At 38.8% G+C, this 24,351-nt stretch overlaps 1 pseudogene; it reads right to left on the bottom strand.

The window, feature by feature from the left end:
- Window positions 1-4,879: 4,879 nt before the first annotated feature.
- LOC116711089 (inositol 1,4,5-trisphosphate receptor type 1-like) overlaps window positions 4,880-24,351 on the bottom strand; it is a 35,317-nt pseudogene continuing 15,845 nt past the window's right edge.

Genomic DNA, 24,351 nt, shown 5'->3' with positions numbered 1-24,351 from the left:
ACATCACCGTTAACATTTGCACAACATCCAGAGCAATTAGCACACACTGCACAAACTCCGAATCGACTCATTCATCCGAGTTTTGCTCAGAATGGATGACACGATCCTCAAAAGCAAATATTAGCATCGGTGAAAGTGTCAGTGTCACCGAAATGACAAGTCCTGGCAGCCTTGTTCCATATAAACAAGAACAAGAACCGTGTGGAATGGACAGATTTTGAGAAACAGTTCAACACATTCCTCTGTAATGACTCAAGCGATAAATCAAAGACGATTCGTTTTAGATGGAATGGTTATTAGGTGTGATTCGTTTTAACCGAGGCGACATAAGGAAGTGAAAACGTTAGAAACAGCAGAGAACTGAAATGTTGCAGCAGTTATGAGAATTTTCAGTCGGATCAGAGAAATGTTTATCGGGACATTTTTTGACACGCTACTCTTAAAATAAAACTGCTTACCACTTTTCTATGCTGTGGTAAATAAGTGTTGCTGAATATAATACAGACATGCAGAGCATGAATGCACGAAGCTTAAATAATGATGTATTGTTATCCAGACAGTTCTTTGTGGTAATTCTTAAAAAACAATAAGTTAAATTGTTCAACTCTAACTGTTTGAGGTGTTGCTTGTTCTCCCTTACTTTGATTAAATGTGTATTTTCTAATGGTAAAAGTGTAATTAAGAATTTTTTTTCTTGCATATTTCATTATGATTTTCAGTCTAGATGTAAAGCATATAAGGCCGGGACTCTGTCTGTTCCAGATGTGGTAGCCGATCTATTTCTCGGGTTTCTATCCCAGCTGCTGCGTCTCTGAAGACGTCGGCTTTTATCTCCGTATCGGCACAAGCAGGGCTGGGAGGCTTTAGTCCGGATCGATGAGGCGAGGCCGACGTGAATCTCATTTAAAATAGGAACTATGGGAACAATGAGACTCCAATTTCTCACAATTGCGTTTGAAAAAGTTGCATCTGTATGTTTTTACCAACACAGGAATAAGATGGATTTCCTGTCAGTGTAAAAACTTAAACTTGACTTCCTGTGCACAGCTAAAGATGAGGGGGGGGAAAAATAAGAGCCTCAGTGGAGAACACAGTTTAAAATGATTTAAAATGATTCTTGAAAACTCCACAGATTGCGGTGAGAACGTTTGGTTTGCAGGAGAGGAATTAAAGGAGCTCAGGTGGGACTTAGTAGGTAATACTCTGCATTTAGTTTATTTGGTTTATTATGGATGGGAGCTGTTGGGAAGTGGCTGAAAATCCATGAGCGATGAAGGTCGAGAGCAGCTTTGCAAGCATCGAATATGGAAGTAATCCTTGTTTTCTTTTATTGACGTTCTGATTGGGTTCAGAAATCAGCTAAGCAGTCAGTAGAAGAAGAGCTGAGGATGTGAAGAGGATAGATGTAGACCGTAAGTAATAACTAAATGCTTTCATTTGTTTCCTTCCAGCAGCTTTGCATAAGACCAGCAGCGTCAGGTGAATTTTTCTGCTATGTCGAGCAAAAGTATGGAGATAAATTGGGGCCAATACGTTTGTTCAAAAGGAAAATAAATGTTCTGAAAAAATATTTTTAAGCTGAAAAAAAGTTTGAAGAGCTTCAAACTTTTTTCAATTTCAAACTTTTTTTTTTTGGGGCTTAAAAATAATTTTATTGGCCTATAAAATAATTTTTTCTTTTTCAGTTTCCAACTTTTATTCAGTTTAAAACTAATTTTATAGATCTATGAAATTATTTATAAAAAAGTTTGAAACTGAAAAAGCAAATTTAAATGAAAAAGATTTGAAAGCGGAAAAAGGAACGCGAAACTGGAAAGAAATAGAAACTGAATAAAAATCTTTAAACTAAAAAAAAATTATGTTCAATCTTCTTTTCAGAATCTGAAAAAGTATTTTTATGGGAGAAATCCTTGTTTTTACTTAAATCTGCTGATTTCAGATTGAAATCGAAAAACTTGAATCTGAAAAGTAGTTTTGAACATCAAACAAAATCTGAAACTGGAAAAAACAATTTCAGTTTCAGATTCTTTTATTCGTTTGAACAAACTTTATGGCCCAAATTTAACTCCATACAGAAGCATAATGAATTTACAACAGAAAGAAAAGAGGGAGGGAAATGCTGGTACTTGGCAAATAATTAACATTTTTATTACAATGCCACATTGCTGATATTAATGACAGAATATTACGTTGTTTGTCTAATGGAGTACAGCTCTATTTTTTTTGTATTTGAGGATTTGGAACAACAACGCAGACTCACTAGTCTTGTCCCTCAAAATATGACACTTCAGATTTGTTTTCCTTGTCATTGGGTCAGAATATGAGCTTGTTTTTTATTTCACATCATTTTCTATTTGAAAATGTTAAGTTTATCTTTATTTGAGATCCAAAAATAGAGATAAAATTTGGGTTCTTTAAAAATGACAGTAAATGTTCTAAAGTTGGTATTTATCTACATTTCTAAGATATCTTTATTCAAAAAGTCGTGTGGCATTTTTGGCCTTTTATAAGTTTGCTTAAAAAAGGTTATAAATGTTGCAGACCTAGATGAAACTGTGTTAAATTGGTCCAGTCAAAGCCCAGGTCTAAATCCAAATCTGTTGCAAGACTTGAAATTGTTGTTCACATGTGCTCTTGTATCCAGGCTGACTGAGTCGACAGAAAATGTCGCAAAAAGTTTCATCTTCAGATTTGAAGACTCTCAGGACCAATTTCATCGAAAGTTGGTTTTAAAAAAGTAAACACCACCGCACTTTTCAGATTGTTATTTGTAAAAAAAGGCGTCATATAAACCATGTACTTCCTTCCACTTCACAGTTATGGCCTAATCTATGTTGCTGTAAAACCACAATAAAATGTTGTGGTTGTAATGAAACAATATGAAAAGGTTTTAGGGAACATGAGTAGTTTTTTGTTAAAGATGCACCGATCCACGTTTTTCCCCTTCTGATACCGATATTTGAGGTTTAGTATTGGCTGATACCGATCCGATACAGGAAAGCAGCGCTGAGTTGACTAAAAACATTTGTTTCTTTTTTTTTTTTTAAATGCAGATATTAATGTACTTGATTGAAATTTTATCTGATAACTTTGCACTTCTAAATCACACTTACACACACCAACAGCTTCACAAGTTTGGTCAAACATGTAAAAACAACAGCTTTAATTTTTTCAGTCAGTTTAATTAGGAGTACAGAAGCCAATGTGAAATAAAGAAACTGTAACTGACAAAAACAATAGATTAACTAGGTTGGTCAAACATGTGAAAATAAACTGCAACAAACCTTCTTTCAAATGGTTCAGAAAGTGCAGTTAGGATTTTTAAATGTAATGTAAAATTTATAAGAAAGCATGACATCACTCAGAGCACAAAGCATAGAATTAGACTGAATAGATTGGTTATTGGTGACAATGTGCCCAATCTACAATTTTTAAAAAAATATCAGGACTGACACAGATATTAATAAGACATTAATATTTGATTGGTGCATCTCTTATTTTGTTTTAATCCACAACCAGAGGTTCTGTTTGGATGAACTCAAAACATTTCAGGTCCATCAGGCCAGCTGTTGATAATCACACGCTTACCCAACACGACATGTACAACATACGCCTACCGACAGCACAAACGGTGTCTATCTGCCAGCTGCCCAACTGTACAATAAATACCTCCGTTATCTTTCCAAGAATGGCTGCCTGTCACAGGAGAAAAAGGTAGCTGCTGTGTCATCATGTATCACTAAACCTCTGCTCTGAGTTTTACAAGGGTAGACATCCAGACTCATAGATTAAACATCAGGATATTCAGTAGGGACAAAAGCATTTCACACACACACACCCACACACACACACGCCCACCCACACAAAAAAATACAGTTTCAGGGGATTTTTAAGTCTTTGATTCCCAGGAAAACTCATGAGAATTCCAGACATGGATTACTATGAGGTCACCACATAGCAACAACGTTTCATATACACGCCACATCCCACAATAACCTCGTGTTTCACATTCATATCTGGGAAGACGTCTACGTGCTGACTAAGCAGTGAACAGTTGAAACTACAGCGAACAATTCTCAGCATTCAGAGCCAGTGACTCAGCAACACAAACAAAAGTTTGGGAGTGGAGGAGGGGGTTGGAGACGATGGTGGGAAGTTATCTCTACTTACATACATATGGCGAGCCATCTGTGTAAAGGGAAAAAGTCAGCTTGAATGAAATAAAGCACAGGTGATGTGGGTCAGTTTTAAAGCTGCAGTTTGAAACTTTTATTAAAAGTATCTTTTTACATACTTGTTGAAACTGTCAGTATATTGTAACAGTGAGGTATGGAGACAGACAAAATGTGGAAAAAAATATGCCTTCACCCAGGGCTAACAAGAAAACAACCAATCACAACGAGGAGGAGGAGGGTCTTAGCCCTGTCAATCACTCTCCATGTAGCGCTGCTCATTCCCCTTTGTGACCTCCCCATGCTTTCTGCTACGGTGGCAATCAAAGCCTGTCGTGAATGCTAAGGCTTGCTAGCATAGCCACCGATGATGGCGGACAAACAGTTTCCTGTAACAATAAGTTGCTTCTCTGTCACTAGTAAGTACACAAGATTGATTGACAGCACTAAGACCCTCCCCCTGGCTCTGACTGGTTGTACTTCTTCAGACAGCAATAGTAGCTCAGGGAGGATCTTTCACATTTTATCTGTCTCATAAAATATTGTCACGACCTGGTGACGGTTTTAACAAACATGTAAAACGCTATATAAAAGTTGCATGCCGCAGCTTTAAGGAGACTTTCTCTTAAGCTGGAGAAAGGTTGTTGACTGTTGACTGCAGCAGTCAACAGTTGTTGACTGTATGCAACAACCTAAGAAACACACCTGCAAGCCTGCTCGTGTTATGTAAATCGGAAATCAGTCGTGTTAGCTTCCACTACCTGCAGGCTGGTGCTCTGGTCAGAGAAAGGAGAGCTGAAGAAACACGTGACTATGCTCATGACGTCTCGGTTACGTAACGCTCCAGGATCGTATCCGCATGCTTCCTGTCGCTGGTGTTGTTGCACACCTAAGAAACCACACAGGAGAGAGATTAGCGTGAGGCAAGGCAACAGGACCCAACTTCCTGGATGTAGGAGGCGGGTAACAAACGTGCACCAATTGCTTTGCGGACCTAAAAAAAAAACATCTACCAGAAGTTTATTTTCATTGTTTCAACAATGTCAAATAGTTGTTGGCTTACCCTGCAAATGTCCACCAAGAAGTTCTCGAACAGCTTCCACATGTGGTTGGATGTGTAAATCTCTTTCATCTCCACCTCGGTGTCCACATAGCAGTGGTTTAAGAAGTTGATATAGGCAATCTTCACCTTTCAGGATAAATCAAAGATTTTTATAAAGAAGATTAAGAAAAAGAGATTTCTAGAAAGCAAGTGATTGCTGAAAGCAATGCCATACAGATATATAATTATTTTTCATCACACATTTAGATATGACTCATCCCTAAAAGGACATGACTTAGTGGCCTAATTTATTAAATGCTTGATGGAGGAAAAAAAATGCATATTTAGAGCGGAATAAAAGGCGCCTACAGCTCTTTATTTATACAAATAAGATTTCATTTTGGGGGGGTATGTTACTGCGCAAGAAAGGAACTTTAGGGGAATTCGATAAACTTTATCTTTTTATGTGAGTGAATTGGCAGGCACAGTCATCAGAACGTGTGGTTATAGTGTACGTCAAGTGTGGTTGTAAAAAACACACATTAGTGGTCGCTAACAGGAAAGAAAACCAGTCACAACGGCCCTGCGAAGGAGCAAAACGTAGAAAAGACTTCAGAAAGTTGTTTCAGTTGCCTGTGTTGTGGTTTTACTTTCACAGCAGTGAGAATTGGCCTTTTTAATTCTCAAGATGAAAAATAAGCTCAGTTTCATTGTTCAAAATGTCAACTGAATCATATGTTTCTCCTCCTTCCAATGCACTTGAACTCTTTTGAAACAATTATCATAAACTGTAGTTAAAAAAAAAACAAACCAATGGAAATAGTAACTGCAAAAACATCTCTACAAAAAGCAAGCGACTCCAGACACAACCTATCTGTCACATGTAAGAGGGTCAGACATTAAAATCTGACCCTCTTTGGCAGCATTTGAGCCTTGAACCTTCTCATATCATAGCCGGAAAGATGTACAGCAAAGGTCACAGGTGAAGAAACATGAGAGGAAAAAAACAAACTAGAAAACTGCATTTCATCCAGGATGAAGTGCCCATTTAGTGCAGCGAGATCCAGCGAGAGCCTCTGGATCTCGCTGGTGCCCTCCAGAGTTGCACTGAAAATCTGGCAATTTTCAGGTCGACCCATCAACGGGGGATTCAGGAATCCGTTCTTCTTCTATTCCATAAAAGCACCATGTGTAATCACTCACAACAACTCTTCAGTGCTGAAATAAAGAAACTCAGAGAGTTGGTTTCACTTTTACTAAGGAGTTCAAGATTAAATAACAGAACCCGCCAAAGCAGCTGTTAAAGGAAACTGCATTTTCTATGATACGTCTAAGCATCATTCAGGTTACTACTATAGCAGAGTGAACCTTCCAGTGATTCCATTAAAAAATATTCAGAAAACTTTCACAAAAAGAAATTTATGACATTTTTTGCCTTTTTTGGAAGATTTGACCAAAAAACAGCAGAAATTGCGCTTCCTTTTCACACCAAACAGTAAGTCACTCTACCACCCACACACACACTCACAGACAACCTCTTCTAATCAGACCTCACCGCTACATACACAGCAGGTACTAATGTCACAATGAACAGTGAGCCTCTAAACTGAAAATGAATCGTGAATGATCCTAAAGTCCCCATACAGTTAAGAACCAAACCAGACGTTCCAAACTAAAGTCAGTAAATAATTCAGGTTGTCTGTTTAGGGTCACTTTATCATCAGATCATTTAGCTAATTTCCAGCTGACACCACTGAAAACTTCAGCTTATAGCAGGAAGATTGAACAAGTTGTTTAATTTTGTTCAGCTTTTAATCTCAATCTGCTGAGTAAAATTCTGGGATTTGGAGATGTAGGCAGGCTTCTATTAATCTCAGAGTAAAAGGTAAAGACCTACGTTCTCGAGGAAACACACAGAGACCGTTAACTGTAATGCTAACCACAAAAAACTGTAATTATCCATTTCAGATGTTCTACAAACTTAACCACTTTCACATTCCATGTGATGTTGCCCCTCTTCTCAAAATAAATGGGTAATAACGGCTCACAAGAAAAACTTTCAACGCTGTTAAACGTAGGGCTTAAAGAGAAACTGGAATTGACTCAAATCTTTATCAGTAGGTCAAACTTTTACAACTGGAAACCACAATTAGACATCGCATTTCTAATCGGAATACAGCTAGTTTAACTGAACTGCTCTTCAGAGGGAATGATTAGAAATCTTTTCCCTCACACCTCTGGGATGCAGTCTTCGTGGGTGACGACCCGCACTATGTCATCCAAGGGCAACAAGGAGTTGCACTTTATCTCGGTGTAGACGTTCTTTCCCTCGGTGCAGACGGCCAGCAGCTCCACCAGGTGGATGTGATACATCAGAGGGCTGTTCTCGTCCAACCGGTCCCGCTCCGACCGCATCATCTGGACGAGGGTCTGAAAGGACGCACGGTCGTTGTAGAAGACCAGGACGTCTTCGCCAGAGTTCACCAGCTGGGCAGAAGAACGGGGTGATGGTTGAGATTCCACATCAGATCACTACCTGGATAGCATCACTTTTGTTCTTACCAATATTGATTACTTTTTTTTATTTTTTAAATGTCAAATTACTGATAATTAGTTTGGTACAAACTATCTACACACATTTCTGATGTATACCAGTTAAATAAGTTACAGCAACAGCCTGAAAGGGTCAAACGAATCAGAGTAGATTAAAAAGTAGAGATGCACCAATCCGATGTTAATATCTGTGTTGGTCCTGATATTGAAAAAATATTCTAGATTGGGTATCGGTGACAATCTTCCCGATGCATGTGGGTAGATCTATTCAGTCTAATTCTATGCTTTGAGATCTGAGCGACGTCATGCTTTGTTATTTATTTTATATTTAGAATTCCTATTTATACTTTCTGAACTGTTTGAAAGAAGGTTTGCTGCAATTTATTTTTACATTTGACCAAAGTAGTGAACGTACTGTTTTTGTCAGTTTCAGTTTCGTTATTATTTATTTCTTATTGGCTGCTGTATTCCTAATACTACAGTCTGAACAAATTAAAGTTGTGCTGTTTTTACATGTTTGACCAAACTTGTGATTATCTTCACAATACTTTGGAGTATTAAACTGTGCTGCATTGGTGCAGAGTTGTCAAATAAATTTGTAATTCAGTACATTTATATCTGTGTTTAAACAAAACGTTTTAAGTCAATTCAGCACTTTTTCTGTACCGCATCGGCCAACACTAAACCTCAGATATCTTTATCGGACGTGAAAAAAGTGGATCAGTGCATCCCTTTTTATAGTTCTTTGCCTTTTTTTTCTTGTATGTTTCAGAGCCAAAGGCAATTTTCCACTCCAGTAGACCGTAGAAATTTATTCAATTCACCAAATGAGGAGGATTAAAAAAAGAAACAACAAAAATCTAAATTGACTCGATTTCCACAGACTTACCTCTGCCATGACAATGTCCTGACACTTCTTTATGAACTTGTTGTCAGCTTTAACAATCGTCTGAAGAAATTTAAGGTACTGAACATGTCGCCCGTGTGTCTCGGTGCAGTGGACAAAGTGCTGAACGACACGCTCGTTGATTTCATTGCACAGCTGCGAATTGTTCATGAAGATGTGCTGCATGGTGACAGCCTCAAGGATCTAAGAGGATGAAAAGAAGGGTGGAAAAAAAGAAAAAAAAATCAGCTTTCCCAGAATATCTTCTGTGTAAAATGAAACTCTCAGATGACACTCACTCCTGGGTTGAGGAATAAGTTAATGTGCTTATGGAGAAGAGTCTGGTTTTGCTGGTTCCCAGCGCAGAAATTCTGCAGAAATTCATGAGCCAATTTCATAATGTCCTGCATTCGAACATCTTCACCCTGGAGTCAAAACGAAAAACGTAGTTATTAGTTACTAAAAACGAAAAGGACGTGGATGCAGATTGAGTAAAAATTATGCAAATCTTTCAAGATCCCGCTATGAGTATTCACTTAATTCACTAGAGAGTTAGACTTTTTGAACCTTCTCGTAGGGGATTTGTAGCAGCTCCAGCACCACGCTGTGAGCTCCCATGTTCCTCAGCAGCCTCTGCTGCTGTTTCTTGCTCTTCTTCCCTGAGATGCCCTCCTGGACACACAGTTTACTGAGACGTACAAGGATCTAAGCAAGGTGGAAACAAAGTGGGACTTAGATTAGAATAAAATGCCTTTTAAACTTGCTGATCAAAATACAAAAACAAGTGCACCTCTTTCACAACTCTGTAGTTGTAGCTGCTGGTGCTTTCTGACTTCTTGTCTGAACCAGGAGAATCTCCCTGTATGGAGACAAAAACAATTACTTGGTCATATTTTTGGATCCTATTAAATCTTATAGTTGAATACTGAGAGCAGCCTAGGAAATATTAAGGCAACCTTCTTCTTGTTGTCAGACTCTGAAGGGCCATCTCCATCCATCCCGTCCTCTCCTTGCCTCTTGTAAACCCAGAGTTCAGATTTCTCCACAATAGACCGCAGCTGGTCCAGATCGGACTTAATCTGCTTGTAGTTCTCAACATCCTGACTGGTAACAAGCAGCTGAACCTATACATAGTGGAAGCACTGTAAAATTAATTTAGGATAAAATAACATATGGATAAAAATGAAGAATATTTGGTTGTTAACATCTTACTGAATGGGTGTTCAGTTGGAGTAGATTCAGGCTACTATTATTGCAAATTGTTGCATGATTGCTGTCAGTAATAATGATATATGTGTAGTCCAATGTTTTGCATCATGACTTAAAAACCAACTCTGTTAAAGATAAGGACTGTCAAAAGATTTGTGGTTGAAAAGGTTTCTGTGTTAGAGCCAGAGTTTAACTTTGTGCTCAGATTCAGCTAGCTTAGCAACAGTGCTAATGCTAAAAGATTGCTAGCAAGCATTTATTAACATTGAGGCAGTTGTTGCTAGTTAACATTTAGTGCCTCATTGGGCTAAATGTTTACATGCTTTATTCACAAATGAGCTCTTATTTATCTCGTTTTAACATGAACCACTAACCAGATGTTGAAATTGATACAAATAATTTTTGTTAGTTGAGTAATCATATTTTAAAAATTGGTGAGATTTGGATTCACTAAGGCATCTTTAAGAAATTCAGTGAACATTGGGCACCAATTTGTGTATTTCTGTGTAATTCTACTCAGAAATACAAATTGAAATCTAGTGAAATTAATTGTATGTGCATTGTTGCCAATTTTAACCCGTTTTATCAGCAAAACCCAAACTTCTAAAGATATGTTAAACATATTAACTCAACAGAATACCCTGGAAATGTATTGTGAGAAGCAAAAAAAGTGAACTCTGGTATGGTTTACTTGTTTGAAGGCCATGAGGACTTCCTGCCTCTGGCTGAAGTGTCTGAAGAGCAGGTGAAGCGCTCCAGACACAAGCGGCGGGTAGTCGTGCATCGTCAAATGCAACAGGACCCTCAGAAATGTCCGACCACCGTGATCGTCCAGATCTAAAGGAGTGTTTTCCTCGCTTTGGGAAAAACAAAAATATGGAAAAACTTTATCTTTTTGTAACATTCCATTTGAGATTTCACCCCCAAAAGTCTGGAAATACAGAGAATCCTGAGTTACCTTCCACCAAAGATCCCTTCTGCTTGTTCCTCAATGTTCTCAAAGTCAAGATTTCCTACAGTTCAGAGTTAAGACACTTTTACCAACGCTACAAATCAAAGTATCAAATAAAAAATCTGCTTTGTTAAATAATGTGGTTCTGTACCAGGCATCTGAGTTGTAATGTTGTTGCCTCCGTTTGCACTGACAGCGTTGTCTCCTTGAGGGTTGCTCTCGTCAAACTCGCGTTTGAAAATGCAGAGCAGGCATGAAATCCTGTAGTCTAGCCGCACATTTAAAATGAACTACAGGGGGGAAAAAAAGTTACAGCACGAACTAATATTTGTTCCGGAACAATTAGACATTTCACCGACACGTACCTGCAGGATCTCGATAATTTTGAGCTTTGTGTCCATGACCATGATGTCTTCTCTCTCGGGTTCGGTCTGCGTTTTCACCACGTCTCCTTCAGGCTGATGGGTTGGTGTGGTGGGCAGTAAGCCCCCTCCTCGCAGCACTACCTGCGTCATCAACTCCCCCACTCCATGAATAGACTTCATTACGTTACTACCACCTGAAGAACACAGAGCAACATCCAAACTAAAGCAAATAATGACGATCTGAGACAAACTGGCTTTGTGTCTCTTTCGTATTACTACAAGGAATATCTTAGGTTGTAAAATGGGACAAGTTGGGCTCCAGAAACAAACTGCTTACCTTTGCTTTCATCCCCCTTCTCAATCTTGTTGATGGGGAAAACAGTGCTGACGTGTACACAGTCTAAAATGTTGAGTAAGATCTTTGTCAAGCGTAGCAAGTCACTGAAGTTGTAGAAGCCAAAGTATATGAGGTTTCTGGCCAGGTTTACTACCTGCAAATAATAAAGTTTGAACATATTTATTCAGCTCTCATCTGCTCACAAACCTCAAAAGAAAATAATTACCTCAAAGGTGAGCTTGTTTTTCTCCTTGTCGGAGAAGGGAATGTTTTGTGACACCACCTCTCGCAGGTAGGTCTCAACGAAATCCATGGTGAGGCTGAAACGCTCTTTGATCTCATCTCTAGTGGTCCCGTCGTTATCGTAGCTGTTTAACACGACCATGACTCGTGTCAGAGACATTTGAAGATGTCTCTGACACGAGCAATTAAAAGTACACAGAAGTGACACTCACTCGTCAATGGCGATTTTAGATGGAATCTCGGACCACAGACGAGCATATTTGACCGGCGTGACCTGCTCCTGAGGGTCCCGGTCCACGTGCATGTGCAACATCAGGCGGCAGAAAGAGGCCCGCAGGTCAAAGGGCAGGTCTTCGTCGGACATGCAGCGCAGGATCAAATCGACATCAAGCTGACCAGAGATCTTGTTGATGGCCAAGTACTGGCGGTCCAAACACATCCGAGCAAAGAGGTTCAGTTGGCACCTGGATGGAGAGAGATGGGAGCGTTAGAGGGATCAAACCTGGGAGAGTAACACTTATCCAATAAATGATTTGATACATGATGGGCATAAAATCTGTATTAATATTTGTCCTGTTAACAGATTCTGCCAACTGAGTTCTGGATTTACGTGGCTTTCTTCAAAATTACCAAAGGCCTCTTTGCTGATCAAAGTTCTGCTGTAAGTTTATGTAGATGGTCATGTCCTGGTAATTAATGCAACTCCTAATAGTCTCCTAATTTTCAAATAATGGACTGAGTTCAAGAGATATTCCAAGTTTGGGATATTGTTTATCCTCTAATGTTCCAACTTCTAGGAACCTTTAGAGATCACACTGAATTTACATTCCACAAAGTTTGACTCCATTTATTAAAGAGGCAACTTCTGAAGGCAAAGTCACACCACACCATTCATACGTTTCATTCTACTTTAAAATGACGCATGTCACCTAAAATTCCCAATAACTAAATTGTATTTTGCTGTAACATGACAAAATGTGGAAACTTACATGAAGTATCATCACTTTTTGAAGGCACTTCTAATGTTTTAATAGTCTTTTCATGCAAGACATCTCACCTGTAGTAGCTGACCACTTCCTGGTCCTCCTTCTGACCCTCCTTTGCATCCTGGGCCAACTCCCGAACGCTCTTACTGTGGATCTCCTTGCAGTTGTCTTTCCAGAACAACCAGACCTCCTCCACCTCTTCCGCCTCTACAGGATCCTCCCCATTTGCCGTCGACTCAATCTCAAACCTGGACAGCACTAATCTGGTGGCAAGTAGAAAAGCAATCGTATTCTTTTAGTGCTCATGTTTGCTCCTCCAATTCTCTCCCTTTCTTAAAACGAGTGTCTTACTTAGTTTCAATGAGGATGTCAGCGTTGCTGCTGTCCAGCACTGCGTTGCAGATGAGCTCCTGAGTAACTGGGATGGATTTGTGCATGGACACACAGAGATCTGACAAGTAGTCCAGAAATCTGTGAACAGATTATTTTATAAGTACTGGAGAAGCTAAGGCTGCAAAACATGGATTTATTTTATGTATCTTAATTTTAGGGTATATATCTGGAATAAAGTCCATGCATCGTAGATACATTCAAATTTTGTTAAAGGGGCAGCATTATGTGTTTCCCAGACACACAGGATGATTTTATAGCACAGGCAAGTAACTATGTTACCTTTACTTATTATAAAAATGCTACATATATTAAATATGACTTGACTTTGTAATTTAACGCCTTGAAATTGGGCCTCTGTCTCTTTAAGAAACTCCTGCTCTTTCTGAAACTCCGTCTTCAGGAAGTCATCACAACATGGCTCCTCTATTAACCGTTTCCCATAATGAGCTCAGCAGACCCACAGCTCCACCAGGTGTTTGCTAATTGCTGCTGGCTAGTCTGAAGGAGCTGAGGGGGAAAATGGGAGAGTGAGGGCTTGGACACTGTAAGTCTGAAGAGGAGTTACGTCTCTAAAGTTGGTTGCCATGGGAGATTAAAGTATTCCTCAAAAATGCATGAAAAAAAATAAAAAAATCAAGGCAAGACTCCAGGTATACTTCATAACATGATGTAAAGCTCAAAAAGATACATTTTACATAATACTGCCCCTTTAACAAAACTCAACATGATCAAAACCTGGAAGAATTACAACAACTGGACAGGTTTTCCTCGGTTAATATATTTATAGCCAATAACATTATTTTAGAAACCTTACAAACAAATCTTGGTCACATTAACAGCTTTCATCGCACTCGGCTCATCTGAAAACATCACCTCGGTTCCCGATTTTTCCTCACTAGAGTGACAAAGGTGTCAATCTCAGCAGCGGTGATGTGTTTTTCCAGGAGCTTCCGGTTGTTATGGAGCAGAGCTGTTATCGTGTCTTCTGCCAGAACGTCGTACCCAATCTGCTTCTGCATGAAGCGGAATTGTTTGGCTATATATTCCTGCGAACAGAATAAAAACGGTGTTGCTTATGACAAAAACAAAAACAAAAAAAATCAAGATTTTGAGTTTTTATTGAAGTAGTTTGCAGCTTACTTGGTTCTTCCTGTAATCCTGTTGGGAATGGCGGAGAACTCTGTAACAGAGCCGGCAAATGTGCCTGAACGGAGCGTGGCGCTGATCTCCCAGCTCCTCCAGTCGTAGCATGGGACCGTCCCCGCTGTCTGTGAAAGGAGCTTGGAGAAGCTTGAAAATCTGGAAAGAAAACCAATAAGCTGTCGCTTTCAAACGTTTGGTTAAGCGGTAATCTTATGCCAGTTAATATGAAGTCTACAGAGTTAAAGGCCTACCTGTTTAAGGATGTTCTGCTCTCTCATCAGTTTTTGTCTCTCCCTATTGGGTTTATTGACCATGATCTCTAATACGTCCTGCCCACTGTTGGGGATGTCCACCACAAAGAAAACTAGATCTTCTAGCAGCTTTGTCACAAACCTGGAAAGTGAAGATGAAAGTATTTCACTCGAGGAGATTTTTGTTAAATCATACTCCCATGTTTACGAATGATAAATTCAAATAACACAGTACCAGACACAGTAAGGCGGACTGAGAAGCATACCTCCTTTCATTTTGCGTAATGGTTCCTTTTTCCAGCTTGCCGGCTATAGAAGCTAACACCTTACTAGCATCGTTGGCGAAGTCTAAATCTCGCACTTCTGATGGTGGCACCGGGACTATGGCGAACGCTTCCTTGTCTTCTTTCACGGCCGATGTTCCAATCTGGAAAATGAAGCAAAACGTCCATCTGTCAAAGAAGACTGACCAATGCTACACTTGGTCAACTGATGGCAGTAGGCAAACCCCTCACCCGTAGCATGACGGGTTTCTCCTCCTCCTTGTCAATTGGGAGGTTGGTACTATGAACCCACGTGTTGGTGCACAAGTGTCGAAGCCTGACGTAGGAACTCCTGAAAGTCAAGAGAGTTGTTTAAGAAAAAAAATGAAAGAAAGAAAAAAAAAAAAACACCAGAAGGACAATGATTCTAAGTCAACAAAAAATAATGAATAATTACAAAGCAGAATTAATAGATGTTTTTCAAAATTTTGGCAAAAACATAGTATTTATTTGTTTTCAATCTCCCAAGAAATTTCGCCTTTCCAGTACACCACAAGAAACACAAAATATGAACAAGTACACTTGAAATAAGACAAAACTAACTTAAAAGTAACTTTTCAACAAGATATGGGAGCTTGTTTAAGTCAAATTTATTAATATTGATAAATAAGTCCTAGTTCCACTGGGAGATTGTTTCCCTTATGACATGGCAAAATGTCAGTGGAACCAATAGTTTTTTATTATTAATTTTAAGGAATTGTTAACCTAAAACAAGCTCTTATATCTTGCTGTAAAGTTACTTGTAAGTTAGTTTTGTCTCATTTCAAGTGTCTTATGATATTTGCTCTGGATACTAGACCAAAAATACTTGGTAAGATTTTGTGTTTTTGCAGTGTAGGCCTCTACTAGTTTTGAAAATCTAGAGATCTGACGTTTTTGTTCATTCGTCTTTGCAAAAACAGGTCAGTCAGTCAGTTTGGGTGGAGTATGTCTGAACAATTTCAAATCTTCTCAACTGAATTTAGGTCTGGACTTTGACTGGACCACACTAACACAGAAAATATGGTTTGATCTATAACATATTTTATATGCTATAGATTTGTTTGTGGTCGTCCTCCTGGAAGCTGAGCCTCCTCCCCAGAATCAAGTATTTTGTGGCCTTCATCAGGTTTTCCTCTAGGATTGTTCAGCGTTTAGATATATTTATCCTCCCATCAACTGTGACAAGCTCCCATGTCATTGCTGGGGATGGTATTTGAAGGCGGCATGTTGTTTTGAAGGCCTAATGTCAATTCATGCAACATCTGACCAGAGAATGTTCTTCCACATGTTTGTGTCTATGTGGATAGCCACATCTAAAAACAGAACTCATATACTAATTGGGTTGGAACAAACTCCTTCCACGGTCTCTCTTTGATTTCAAAACCTAAATTTAAGCATCCTGTTTTTGTGTGAAGGAGACAACTCGTAAATCATACATATAGAGGCCTAGAGGTATCTTCTAGATAGCTTTATGAATTGTTGAGTTGTCAATCAAGACAACTCGAGACTTGTTACAAGTGCTCGACTACCTCTAAAGCAATGAAATGCAGCACCTGACAATAAAACAAACACCAAAAAGAAGCAGCTCCCTGAAACAGTGCCAAGTAAAACAGAGAGGAAAGTGCACAACAACAGGATTTATTGCACAATGTTTTGTGATAAAAAGGCACACCTAATAAATAACAAATGACTATAATAATCAGTCAGTGTCTGTTGCAACCTTATTGCCTTGCCGGTGAACTGTGTTGCATGTGTAGAGATTAGCTAGCGTTGGCTTGTGTGGCCTTATTGCTCCTGTAAGCACGTATTAAACTTCTACGCCAAAGGCTCGCTTCACTGCAACATCACCCGGCCTGCCCCATGTGTGACCGTCTGTGTCATCAGCCTGGCCTCAGGCGCACCACGCAGATAGTAGCCACATTCTTAGCAAAGATTATGTAACTGGCAACTGAGGCTAACAAGCTAACCTTTGTGTGCCAGTTCTGTCAGGTGCTAATTAGCTGGCCTGGCTAAAGTCTGAGAGGCAAGATTATATCAGGTTAAAGTGACAGGTAGTCACACAAAGGGCATGACATTGTAAAGGCTCTAATCAAACTGTGTAGCCTCTATTTTCATCTCACAAGGATAAGTACACCATTGCACTTTCAGAACTAAAGTTTCATCCTTCATACCATGCAGTTAAAGAGAAGTCATAAAAAAAGCAAAACCTGAACACAGATGACAACAAGACTGCAGTCAACAAAGGCAGGAACATTGCTGTTTAAAGGGGCGGTGTAATATATTTTCCAGGCACATAGTGCCGTTTGGTAGCACAGTCAAGTAACTATAACTGTGTTTCTATTACAAATGTGGGGGAGCTGAGTTGGAAAGGTGTGCTCTGTGAAGCGGAAGCATGCAGGTGTGTTTCTGATGAGGGAATAACTTTAGAACAAAAAACAAAAAAAGGTCAATTTTACTTAATGCCCACCATTTGAATGGTTTCCATTAGCTTTGTTCTATTAAACCTACCAGAAATTCAAGGTCAGATCAGATTACAAAACATCCCCACTAAAAGTTACATAATATGTGGTTTGTATTCTTGCATAGAAACATTAATAATTATGTTGATATTTTGAAATCTGGGAGTTTTCTCCCTTTCTTGTTTTCATCTAGGCAAGCCTGACACATTTCCTGTTTTGTCTTTATAATACCATTCTTGTGTTTAAAAGATTTGCTTTTAGTCAAAACAGAGTGATCGCACAGTCAGAACAGACAGCACATAACAAAACTGGTCCGTGTCCACAGTTGCCCACTTTTAAACTCAATACCACAGAAACTAGTTTCGACTGATGCTTTAAATTCCCCCTCCACAAAAACACTTGACTCATGTTTTTCCTCTTTGAAATTTAGTTGTTTGACATCACTGTGGTCTTCATGAAGGGACAGTGTTTCGTCAACATAGTTGTCATTCATCAAGGTTTTTTTTTTTGCCCGGCACTTTAAGATTCCTTCAGTACTGTTTTCATTGAAAGTAAATGTGTCGTAGAGCTCAGGACTATAAGAAAGTTTGCGTCTTGAATTTTGCTTATTTTTCATCCCTTTATAAAATGATTTTGCTCCAAGTTTAAGCACTCTCAAGTAGCAGATGATTACATCGGCAAGTCTTTCAGGTTTCCTCTCTACCAGTTTTGCACATTTAGGAAACCGGATGTATTTATTTGTTTTAATTCATCTTTGAAAATCGCTCCAGCTCAGTCAGATTGGTTGGAGAGGATCCATGAAAAACTATTTGTCTTCCTAAAGATTCGCAGTTGGATTTAGGTCTGGATCTTGATGGGGCCAATTTAAGATACGAATATTTTTTGATTCTACATATTTGCTGTCTTATAATGGCAAATTACAAACAGGTCTCGGTCACCGTCCCCCCGAGATTTTGTTTTATACTGCTGCTCCTCAAATGCCAAATTTGGTTATAACATAATTTCTCACAATCAAGCTTGGCTGTTATGTAAAATGTTTGCAACTAGGTGAGGGCAATAAATTGATTTTTCTTTTTTTTTTGAAGATTTAATTTTTTTAAAATCTGGAATTGTTTGTCACCAATGGACTTCTTTTGTTTCCAGAGGGATGTTAACTCATAACAAACATGTTTTACAACTTCTTTTTATCTCCACTTTGAACTCGGGTCAACTCGCTGAGGGAAATAAAATCCAGTTGTTGTTCTTTTTTTCTTTTAGATATTTTCTGTCATTGGTATTTCTTTAAAGGAAAAAAAAACATGAGGGAAAGAAAATAGATTAAAATTTTAAATTGAAAAAATGTGAGTCTTAAGTTTTAAGCCAGGTCACCCAGTCCTGGTTGTAACACGCGTTTCAGACGTGGGGATTTTAGAAGCTTGAACTTATTCACAGTTTGGACCAGGTTTCGTTTACGTGCCATACCTGGGAACCATTGAATCCCCTCCTCTTAGGGTGGTGGGGTCCAACTCAAAGATGGAGGACACCTCCATGCCGTCGGGTACAGGGACCAGGGTGTACATGATTTTCTCCTGTGGAGCGCGGAGGCGGCCTCGTAGAGCCTCGTTATCAGCATCCAGCTAAAAATAAAAATAAAAATACAGTAAAGGATCCCCTGCACAAACCTGTACAGGAGTTAAGAATCAGTGGCAACAATACTCAGCCATAAAGGTAAATCACCATGCCAAGTGAGCAAATGTAAATACTGAAGCTCTTTAAATTTGCTAAGTAATTTTATGTACATTTACAAGCATCCTGTGTTTTTTAAGCCTTCTACTCTAAGATGACGCTGGAATTTGCTGAACTGCTGTATTTGTGCTCTTAAAGAAAACAAAATATATTCTTATTCAATAACTACCAGCACTGCTGTGCATCAACTAAGATGATTACACAGAGACACCTTGTGGTAGTCAGGTGCTACTGACACACACAAAGCAAATGACGAGATTTTCTGCTGAATCTGGATTCGAGTACAGATTTTAATTTATATGCATATGCACACAAATTCACACTGACATAGCAACCAAACAACATCTATGGATGGTGTGACAATACCTGAAAATTGAAGGGTGTAAAGTCCACCACCTAGAGCAGCAAAGAGAAACCCAGAGCAGATTTTTTAAAAAAGCCCAAGAATGAAGCGGAGGCAAAGCTCCAACAATGAGAGAAAATCTGACTTACAGAAGATCGCTGCTCAGCGCTCTCCTCCTCAAAGTCTGGATTCACCTGGAAAATCCATTTGAAAAACATTATCCAATGAATCATTCACTTGATAATGATGTACTTATTTTCTTTAAATAAAATATATACCACATATATACACCACAAATAACTGCAATTTTGAAATCGCTGCTTCCTGGACATTTCAGAATAGATATAAGGTGGTTTTGATGCCCTTTAAGCAGAACTATCTAAAATGTATTGCTTTTGCAAAATTACTGATCACAACAACATTGCAAAGAATTGTTGGAACTACAATTGGCATCAGCCAAATGTTGGGCTCTCTACAACAATAATATGTATTTGGTGATGCTAGTTGCTTATCATAGCAGAACATGTAGACGTTTCTTTGCCAAAACAGCAGATCTAATCATATGTAGCTTTTCCAATAAAGTCATGCTGATGATATAATTTTTGATTTTTTTTTTTGCCAGAAGTTAAGTTTGCCAAAAAAAAAAAAAAAAAATCATCACCTCTTTTTTGGCAAAAACAGACTTGGGTTATTATTTTCAGAAGGTGACAAAATTCACCTGGTAAAGATTACAGTAAAACTCAAACACAACACAAACATATAAAAATACACACCAATCAAACCAACACTTATCAGGACTTTATAATATTTTAAAGGATGTTAGGATTTGTGCATCATATATTTACATGTCGACCTTTAGCGTCTCCTCCTCATTAACAGACCTGTTTTTCAAGAGTCTTTAAAAACAACACTTATCTCCGTTATCTGAACAATTCTGATATTTTCCACATAATTTCCTTGTTTGCATTATTATTTCCATATGTTCTTTTATTACCTTTTGTTTTCATCTTCCCTAAAATACTTTGTGTTGCTCTTGTTGTGCATGAAAAACTCTGTAAATTAGATGTCTCTTGGTGTTAAATTATTGTTGCCAGCTCAGAAATTTAATGTTTGTCTAAATTAGTAAACCGTAAAGAAAAAAAAAGGGTGTAATCCACCGACACACACCTCACCCACCTCTGCAGCCAAATAGCACCCAGTGGCCAGATGCTTAAACCTGAACAGACTGTTCCAATAGCCTGCGCCTCCTCTGCATGGGTCATGGTGCACCACCTGGTGATGAGAAAAGAAACGGCATTTAAAGTAAAGCTAGCATTGTTTCCGTACCAGGGATCAGCATTTAATTGACAGGGGGACGGATTGTATTTTGGGAACACGTTTCACCAACCTCCACTTCCCACAGTGCTTTGCTGCTGGTGGCCGAAGTCGCCGACTGTCGACCGGTGGTTCGGAGAAAAACGTACTGCTTCTTCCTGTGGTCGTCACAAGTTAGAAACTTTTCCTGCTCTGCGTGGAATAACCGCACAACATCACCCTAAAACAAAACAAAAACAAAAAAGCCCATAGGACATGATCAAGTAAATGTCAATTTTTACTGTTGTGAAATCAAGTAATATCAAGTAATCGTGTCGGTGCCTACCCCCTTGAGTATAGTTTCCAGGTTGTCACTCCATTTCATGAATAGAACAACTTTCCAGCTTGTGTTGCAATTTACAGAATTAACCTGAAGAAAAAGGGCAACAAAAAAAAAAACACATAGAGAAATGATGTCTGACCATTCTAACACATGTATTATAGAGTTGTTACAAATGTTTCCATTTTACCATAAATGCAGTAACAGTCGTACCTCGTTACACCCCGGGTTGTCAACTAGCTGGTGGCTGCTGGCATGGAGAGGTTGCCCTGCATTCACAGGGTTGAGGACGACTTTGTCTCCGATCACCACCTGCAGGAGCAACGCAAATTTACAGAGGAAGACCACACTGCTTAGAAGCAAGAGATAAACATAGAAAACCTTAAAATATGATAAAAACAAATTAATCATTTTACAAAAGTGACCTAAATTTTATAAATCAAATAAAAACTCTACAATCTTGGATTTGTTTCTAACTATAGATGCCATCTCTTGAACACTAGGTGGAGCTAGAGTCCCTTTTTGTCTCTTACCTACATGAGATACAAAACCCTCAAGCATTAATTTATGACAAACAGTGATTTAGCCAAAGCTTTGATTATTTACATGCACCACAAGCTGAACTCAACTTTTCAAAGCGGTGGAAGAATTCACCTTAAAAAGTAACCGTCTTTAAATATTTGATTTCAAAAGTCAAACATTTGTGCCACAGAGAGTAAATCTGCATGTTCTCAAAGAAACAGATTTTGAGGTTTTGCGGTCGTTGCTGCTGACCAAGACACTGGTCAGACTGAAAGAAAGGCTGGTGACTCTTGGTCCTTTTAAAAGGATGAATCAAGTGTGGAGGACAAATCTTCCCAAAGGGATTAATTAGGTGGAACTTAATTAGCCAATCAGCCAGCTTAACTCTATCACCTCCCATTAGCCACGATTAGAAACCGCAGCTTGAGCAGCAGAGGTTACGTTCAGGTATGCTCCATTTACCCGAGCCACTCCGACGTCCCTTCAAAAAGCATTACGCAAATGTAGCTTTATATAACCTATTACCAAGAAAACTCCATTTATTTTCTTTTATAACTTGTTGCTTTTATAAGCACTCTAGACAAAATGGGTGTGTTTTCTGCTTCAAGAAAAAAAAGAAAATCTTGACAAACTCAGAACAGGTGTGCTAAGCTAAGTGTCTAGCTGCCATTTTCATTCATACCAGAGACTTTCTCACATCTAATGAGTTTGTGTTGCCATCACAAACTTTAACATACTTTCATATTTTATATAGCAGACCAACATAACGTGGCATATAACTGGGGAAAGAAATGAAAGTGATGTATAGTTTTTAAAATTTAAACCATGAACCAAACCTTTTGTATGTCTAATCAGTATCGCTGCAGTTAAAAATGCAACTATCTTGGAAAATTACTCTAATTTTGTACATATTATCCATTTTTAATCAAAGACACCTCAGTTTCCACCTGGATGCCTGTGATTATCAAATTTCAAGTTTTGCTAAACATCCTTGCTTAGACTTCAGTTTCTACTTTGACTGGAAAAGGACTTTATAAGAGGAGTTTTGGGGGGAACCGCTGCTTTATATTCAGATATTTTCAACTACAATGGCTTTTCCAGTATTGGCCATATTTTGCATATATGTTATTTTCCCATTTGTCCCTCAAATGGGAACCTTTCTCCCACATGTCTGGAGTCTCCTCTGTGTGTTTTGACCTGTTACAAAGAAAAAGTCTTATGGTATCTGAAAACAAACATCTTATGTATCCTTTTCTTTGCACTTCATAATTTTGGTCTGTTTTCTGTTGGTCCATCATATCAAATCCCAATGAAATACATTGCATTTTGTGTTTGTAAGTTGACAACATGAGCATAACTTCAATGGATCCGTATCTACAGCCTGTGGTTTCCTTTTTTTCAAGCACAGAGGAAATTGGCTGCACTCGAAATGAATTCTCACACTGCGTCTCATTTCCTGCAGCTCTCTCTGGATCAAACCGCAGGTCAGTACATCGGATTATAGCAGCATAGGTATTAAGAGAGATGTAATTAATAGATTCTGTTTTACTGTACGCTGCGACAACGCAAACTCTTACCAAGTGTGTGGTTTTTTTTGGTCTAGTTTCTAGTGAAAATATTTTAGTACATTTGAAATAAGACAAAGCTAATTTACAAGTAGCTTTTTAGTAATTATGGGAATGTTTTAAGTCATAATTGTAAGAATATAATTCTTTAATATAGATGAAAAAGTTCTAATAACCACTGGCAGATTATTTCACTAAAACAACCATTTTCTTTTTGTATTTTCACAGTGTATTTAGTGAAACCAGCCTAGTTTCTTTGCTCTGTATCAATTATGTTCTTCATCTTGATGCCTCGAGAGCCCGTCATCGTCCAGCTTTTCATCTGAGCTTGTAAAAACACACCGGAAAAGACTTTGGATACACAGTGCTTCTGATCCAACCAGACAGACTCGCTTTCACGAACAGATCATTGTTTATCTGCAGTTCCTCATTCTTGACAAGTTGAACATTTCAAAACAAACGGCGCCGAGCCTGAACTGGAGGCTCAGATGTGGCGAGTGCATGTGACTTCTGTTTTCGTGTAAAGTCTAAAAATACACGCTAGATTCCTTCTGCTGGGCATAATTAACTGGAATCCCACACCCGGCGCTACCCACACTGTCTCCCAGGGATCTCAGCTTGTAGAACGGCTGGATGTAGAACCAGGATCCCTCGTTCCCTGCCGAGTCCAGAGTCACTCTCATGGCATTCTTCTCCAGCAGCGCAGGTAGCCGCTTGTTCACCGTCAGGTATTTATTGCTTTTCAGGTGCAGCAACTGTTGGCACAACAAGTCATACGGTTACAGGAGACGTGACCACTCAATCTCTCTTTCTCTGGCAAGAGACGTGAAAAATGTTACACAGCTTGAGAAAAATGTGGAAAAACTGGTGCAACAGAGGCCATCGAGACAACTTAAATGAACTTTACAGCAGAGATGCTTGATGTTGTCTTTTTTTTTTAGGTCATGCAAGACTGACAATTCAAGGGGTTACTTTGGGAACTTTAGTCACAGCTGGTTTTCGCCTAACAAGCTTCTAAGTGTATATTTCCCAAGCAGCAGTTGAATTATATAAGGTATGTGCAGCCAGGACATCCCACACTATCTCCCTTATGCACATTACACAGCAAGTTTCTCAGATAAACGCACATGAATGCAAAACCTTCATGAGCAATGAGCGAAGGAAAAGACCTTTTAACGGTGACCCTATAGGACTTCTTTGTTCTGTGGCAATTATTTAAAACTCTTCAGATTATTGGTCAGTTTTATCAAGCGCTCAGCATCCTATA

This window comes from Xiphophorus hellerii, chromosome 20, assembly GCF_003331165.1.
Source record: "Xiphophorus hellerii strain 12219 chromosome 20, Xiphophorus_hellerii-4.1, whole genome shotgun sequence".
NCBI lineage: Eukaryota > Metazoa > Chordata > Actinopteri > Cyprinodontiformes > Poeciliidae > Xiphophorus > Xiphophorus hellerii.
The sequence above is the reverse complement of the archived record's forward strand: the minus strand, read 5'-3'. Positions and strand labels throughout refer to the sequence as shown.